Here is a 6000-nt window from a genome sequence, read left to right as displayed (position 1 = left end):
TCTTTAACTCTTTTCTGCGTAGCCTCAGTTTTTCTTGTGTTTTTTTGTCGGCGTGAGTTTGTACCTGTCAGATTTCCACAGCAGCTTGGCGGGAACTCATTCCTTGAATCGACTGCTCGGCCGCAAGTGCTTTAAAGTAAAGTGAGTCCTTGAGTTTCAGTCTCTCTGGCCATCTCTGCGTTTTGGAAGAAGTGTGCGGGTGTGTGTTAAAGCAGCTTGTTAACACGTACGCCACTGCCTTGGCCGAGCCTCTCTAATTATTCCCTTCCAACGAAGGGCCGAGACAAGGAGAGAGTGGTGATAAACACATTTTCTTAGCACGTCTTTCCCCTTTCCGTTTGCTTCAGTAAGTGTGCGCCTGTGTGTGTGTCAGGTTGTGTGATGCTGAGCAGCTGTGACAGTAAACAAGTTAATGAGTGGCTAATAGAAAGCAGGTGGTGATTGGTTGTGATCCTTCCAGCAATCAGTGTATATTCAGAGATTTATACAGATGCCACTGTCTGCACCAAGGTCACATAGGCACAATCACCCTGTCTCCACAGTTTCTGTACTAGAGCAGATGAAGAGATGCCCTGTAAAGTCAATTATTATTGTTGCATTCCCAGCTGGGAGATAGCATTGGTGCATTTGAGCAACAGTCTGCTGTTGTCTTTGCATAACCACAGAGGCGGCATGTGTGTGTGTGTGTGTGTGTGTGTGTGTGTGTGTGTGTGTGTGTGTGTATGCATGCTGCCTCCCCACTTTGTCTTTATTTGTAAACATGCACACTCACATGTGTAGGACAGTGGGTGTATGCACATATGAGCGTGTTTGCGAATGTTTGGATAATTTGCGCTCTGCGCACTGTTCCCTCTCTGTTTATTTGTATACGCCTGTTTGTGTGAGGCCCCTCTCAGGGTTCGACTTTCAAGGCATTGTGGGAGATTTTGTAGGAGTTGTTTGTAAACATCAACAGCAGTAAGTTTTATTTTATTGTAGCTTTATTTTATGACATTATTCCCAGATGGCTGAATAAAGCCTGCAGGTTTTTTTTTTGCTAATGCGTCTACCACACATCCTGCAGTCCTTTAACTCGTCCTCGCCACCACGCAGATGTTTTCTTTTTCTTTTAGATGCAAACCAACAACACAGTCTTTCCTCTTTTTTTCTCTCTCCTCCTCTTACAGTATACACCCAGGACCAGAATCCCCTCCTCTTTTCTATAAATCCCAAATCCTGTGTTGAATGGATCAGGACTTATTCAAGTTGGAGGCAGGAGCTTTTTTTTCCTCATTTTTACCAGCTCTGTGACACTGTGGGTGAGCGCTCCCATATTTCTCTTTAATTAAGCCAGGGAAAACCTTGTAGTACAGCCAACCCAGCTCATGTAGCCACTTATGTTTTAATTTAATTACCTGTCCACTTTGATAATTATTCCTCCTGATTAACAGGGAGAGAAGGGTTCCTAAATGGGATGGAAGATGGGTTAGAGGTCCAAACATCGTTTTCCTCCTTTCACCAAGAACAAGAATGAGGGTACCGAATTTAGATGTCCAGGTCAGCTTGGACTGGCTTGACTTTATTCAGGCAGTGCAGAGCACCGAGTCCTCTCATTTCCCTGTTTTATATTTAATCCTACGATTTTATGCAGCTGTAACCCCAAAACAGACAACAACACACAACTCATCATTCTGCAGGCAGGCGGGGGTGATTGAAATCTTTAGTCAAAATGTCAGCAGTTACACAACAACAAGCACAAGAATGATTCAGCCTCTTTGCTCTCTGGTGTGCTTCGCACATAGTTTTCAGATGCAGGATGCAGGTTGATGTTAACTAAGCATGTTCACCCTGCTGGGATTGGGTTAGAAACTTTCTTTAAGAGCCCTTGCGTGGGTTTTTCCAGATCCAACTTTAAAAAAAGAAAAGAAAAAAGGTGCACCTTCCTAATCACATCCACTTAGAAAAGCATCACTCATCACCATCCAGTTGCTCACATTAGCGCCCGTCAATTCTCGGGAGATTTATTTCAGACATATGACAAAGTGTTCCTGGCAAAATCCGTCAGGCTCAGAGGAGTAAGTAAAGGAATATATGGGTGCTCATATACACTCACACACACAAACACACACCTAAACATTTGCACGCCGACACACACACATGTGGAGACACACATATTTTTAGTGCTATTGATTGTGTTAATGAATGTGTTGTGATTTACTGCAGTGGTGGCCGATTGTTAGGTGGTGTCGTGATGGACTGCCATCATTTTCCAAAGGTAAAAGCATAGATAGAGGAAAGGCAGGAGGGCAGAGTCCCATTTAATGGCCAAAGCAAAATTATTCCTTGATCTTTCTTTGAGTTATAGCTTCGTTTTTTTCTCCTCCTCCCTCCCCCACTTTTTTTTTCTCCAGCGACAGGTATGATGTAATTTCCAAATTTCATCAGAGACAGTAATCTCAACACTGATTATCCTGTCAATTAGTAAATGAATGTGGTGGCGGGGGGGAAGCTGGTAATAACTCTGCAAAAAGGAGTTGTCAAGCTTCCAAAATACATAAAGGACACAGTGAGGTAGGCAGACAGTAAAATTTATCTAATCACAATATAACTGTCTATTCTGAAGGGAAGTGCATAACAAGTGTGAACCTACTAAAACGGATTTTATACCTGTTTTTATTTTAGGAATACAGCGTTTTTTATTATTATATTTTTTAGGATGGCTTTAAATCTTTCTGACATAAATCCATATAGGATATTATTTGGCATAAAAACCTCTTTTTTAATGAAATTACATTAACAAAAGTCAAGAGGAACAAGCATCTAAAAGACAATAAAGAAGCTATATGGAGAATTTTGCCTTTTTTTTTTTAAGTTTGCAAGGTTTATTTTTTCTTTTTACGATTTACTTTTTTATTTACAGATACATTCGTAACTCTGACATGCAGACACGTAGAGAAAGCGATCATTTCATGGCAGACTTTGTCCTGTTTTAAACGATCGTTCTTTGTTACTGGTGGGTTTTTGGGTTTTTTTTGGTTTTTTTTAGGAGCTCAAACTTTGCGCAGGATAACATCTGTTCCTCTCTGCCGCCACAATAGCGCAACTCAACCAGGATGCAAAAGCGAGGTCAAAAGATCAGTGCCTTCCCCTCATCCGTGCGCATGCACGCCCACACACGCGCGCACACTTCTCCGGGGAGCGACGGAGAGATGCCTCTCACTGGCTGCTGTTTTATTATGCGCCGGGGCTTTGCATGGATAGGACGAAAACGCGCACCTGCTTTAGAGGCATTACGGTAGCACAGCAAACTGTCCTCCCGCAACACACACTCCGCACTCGTACACACACTCGTACACACATACAGCTCCAGTGATTCAACCCTGATTTCCAGCGAACGAGCAAGCAACAGACGGGATGGCAAAAAAGTGAAGACCGTTGGAGAGGTTATACGCGCTGAGTGAGCCTGCTGAGGAGAGAGCTGGGGCTTGGGGGGAGAGGAGAAAAAAGCGGAGGCAACTAAACAACAAACAGAAACGAGAAGCTGCGTTGTTTCTCCGCGGCAACTTGCGCTCAGTGCCAGAGTTTTAGCGGCAGTATTGTTCTGACTTCACTCCAGAGGGGCCACTCCGAGGAGAGAGGACGCACACAAAAGGGGAAAGGAAAGGACTAACGAGCACGTTTTTTTTTTTTTTTTTTTTTGGTCGTTTAAAGTAATGGTCCTGCCGTCTTAGATCCTAGATTTCTCTGTCTCTCTCTGCTCTCTGTTTCTTTCCACTTTTATTTTTATATATATTTTTTTTAAATTTTACGTCCCTTCGGTTTGTGTCCCCCCTTTTGTCGCCGCGAGAGAGTGGACGCGCCGGGGTTTGAGGAGCAGAAGCGGGGCTGCCCACATGGTCCAACCACTGGCGTGAAAGTTGACTTCTTCAGAAACCAAGAGAACAGGTTGATGCATTATCTACACGTTTCCCCCTTCTTCTTATCTTCCTCACTTTCCCCTCACTCTGTGCTCCCATTGAAACTCTCCGACACACACGCTGCTAGACGCTTTTAAAGCGACGCACTTCAACTTTTCATGGCACGTTGTGAAACTCCTCCAGGTCTGCCTAATAATGTGATAGAGTATTAAAGTAGGTACGATCCAGCGGCCACACTAGGGAGGTTTTTGTTTTTCTCTTTTTCTTTCCCCCTCCTCCGTACTTTTTCTGTTTCATTCTAACTCTGACTTTTTCCTGGAGTGAAACTTTTTTTATTTTATTTTCATACTTTCTGTTCTAAAAAAGAAAACATATTTAAACCAGCTGTTTTCGTCCTTTCAGTGTTCTCGGTAGAATGAAAAATCGAAGTTTCTTTCTACCTCATCACTAGTTTCACGCCAACCTATATCCACAGAGTTCAAATCCAGCCTCCTTTTAATCGTCGTTTATTTAACTGGATATTACGGTGTAGTTTGTAAATTCTCTAGAGCCTACTTTGGATGACTCGGAGGGATACCATTTTTTGCGTAATGTGTCATTGTCCGAGGTTTTCGCTTATGAGACCAGAGAAAGGGAAAAAAGTTTATTTCTCGCAGGTTTAGGACGAGCTAAGATTTCGGGAGTGGACTCAAACGTAGGGAATAAACTTGTTGATATCGCTCGTTATATTTGATCATACGCGTGGACGTGGCTTATGTGGTGGCGATTTTACACGAACGGTCACAGGCAGCCGTGTGAGAACCACTTGCTTTGCCATCGCTTCATACCTCTCTACCTCACAGCTGGGTTTAGTGTCTTTTATTATTGAACTTTAGTTTCCTACAATTAAACGTTAACGTTTAAAAATAAAAAAAGAAAGGCAGTTAAACTTCTTACTTACAGAAAATCCCTGAACAAAAGAAACAAAAGAACAAACAACTTTCTTATTGACACGTTTAGAAGGTCTGAGGACGTTAGTGCCTTTAGGATTTAGGACTTTTCTCTGACCACTGAGGTTTGAGGTGCCCGTTGTGGTTTCCTTATTTGAGCTGAATTAAATATCCTAAATGATATCTTAAATAATAGCAGCTCTGTTCTTTAGAGAGGGACGTTTTACCAGCTGAACGTGGAGGAAAACTTCTCCCTGCGTTGTAAAACTTCCAGTTCCAGTTTCAACGTGAACTTTTGAACGCTTTATGTACATAAGCAGGATTATGGACAGTGATTTTACGTACATTATAACCCTGACGCGTTTAAGGGTTTTTTTTTTTTCAGAATCGGTAATTTAAAGTGATTTAATTAAAAAGAATGCACGTTATATACTTTCTAGATTATAATATAATAAATCTACTGACATAGAAATTTCTTTTTTAAGAAATTGAACACAACCTCTGTGTGACACATGTTTTTCCCTTCTTCTCGCGCTCATAAACCGACTAAAAGTAGGCCTGCACCACAAAGGAAAATATTTCTTTTTTCTTCCGCGAACTACGACTTGTTTTAAAAAATAAGAAAAGTATTCTGCAGAGATAAAAACGTTTAATGTGGATTTTCTTGTGTGCACGGCGTGCAACACAAAAGCAACTTTTGGGCCGTTGAAACAAAGTTGCTGATCTTTTTGTCTTTTGAGGGTTTTTGATTTTCTTCCATTTCCATGAAATAAAATTGCCTTTATCAAATATGAGATATCGGGCCGGGCACACAGAGACTCTCGATTGAAACCTTCAGATCAAGAAAAAAAAAAAGAGGGAGAAATGAAATGACAATTCGTTGCTGTTAGTTGTCTGTCACCGAGAGAAAAGCGTACAGGCCGTGTGGGTGCTCACCCTGACACGGGCATTATTGCCCCGTGATTGATGGGCGCCGGGGCATTTGGCATAATTAATTTTATTTACTGTGTCCTCTCTCTCTCTTTCTCTCCCTCTCTCTCCCTCTATCTCGCTCGCTCTCTCCTGTTGTGCCCCCTCCCACCCTCCTCTGTGGTGGCATTTCCGCGACGTGATGACATACTTTTAATTGCACTTTAATAGAAGATCCAGCGGGAATGAAAAAGCTCTTAATCACG

General features: G+C 42.1%; 1 protein-coding gene across 4 annotated transcripts in view; it reads left to right on the top strand.

Moving 5' to 3' along the window:
• Positions 1-3197: 3197 nt before the first annotated feature.
• foxp4 (forkhead box P4) overlaps positions 3198-6000 on the top strand; it is a 90291-nt gene continuing 87488 nt past the window's right edge. For 2 of the 4 annotated variants that reach the window (XM_085406239.1, XM_085406238.1), the window contains exon 1: positions 3198-3924. The gene's annotated coding sequence lies outside the window, so the exon portion shown is untranslated. The remainder of the gene's footprint in view (positions 3925-6000) is intronic. The other 2 variants (XM_085406241.1, XM_085406237.1) reach the window with 2 other exon arrangements.

The sequence above is a fragment of the Rhamphochromis longiceps genome, linkage group LG5 (genome assembly GCF_057381845.1).
Source record: "Rhamphochromis longiceps isolate RC_006_pf linkage group LG5, R_longiceps_female_GT1.1, whole genome shotgun sequence".
NCBI lineage: Eukaryota > Metazoa > Chordata > Actinopteri > Cichliformes > Cichlidae > Rhamphochromis > Rhamphochromis longiceps.
This window is presented reverse-complemented; position numbering and strand designations above follow the sequence as displayed.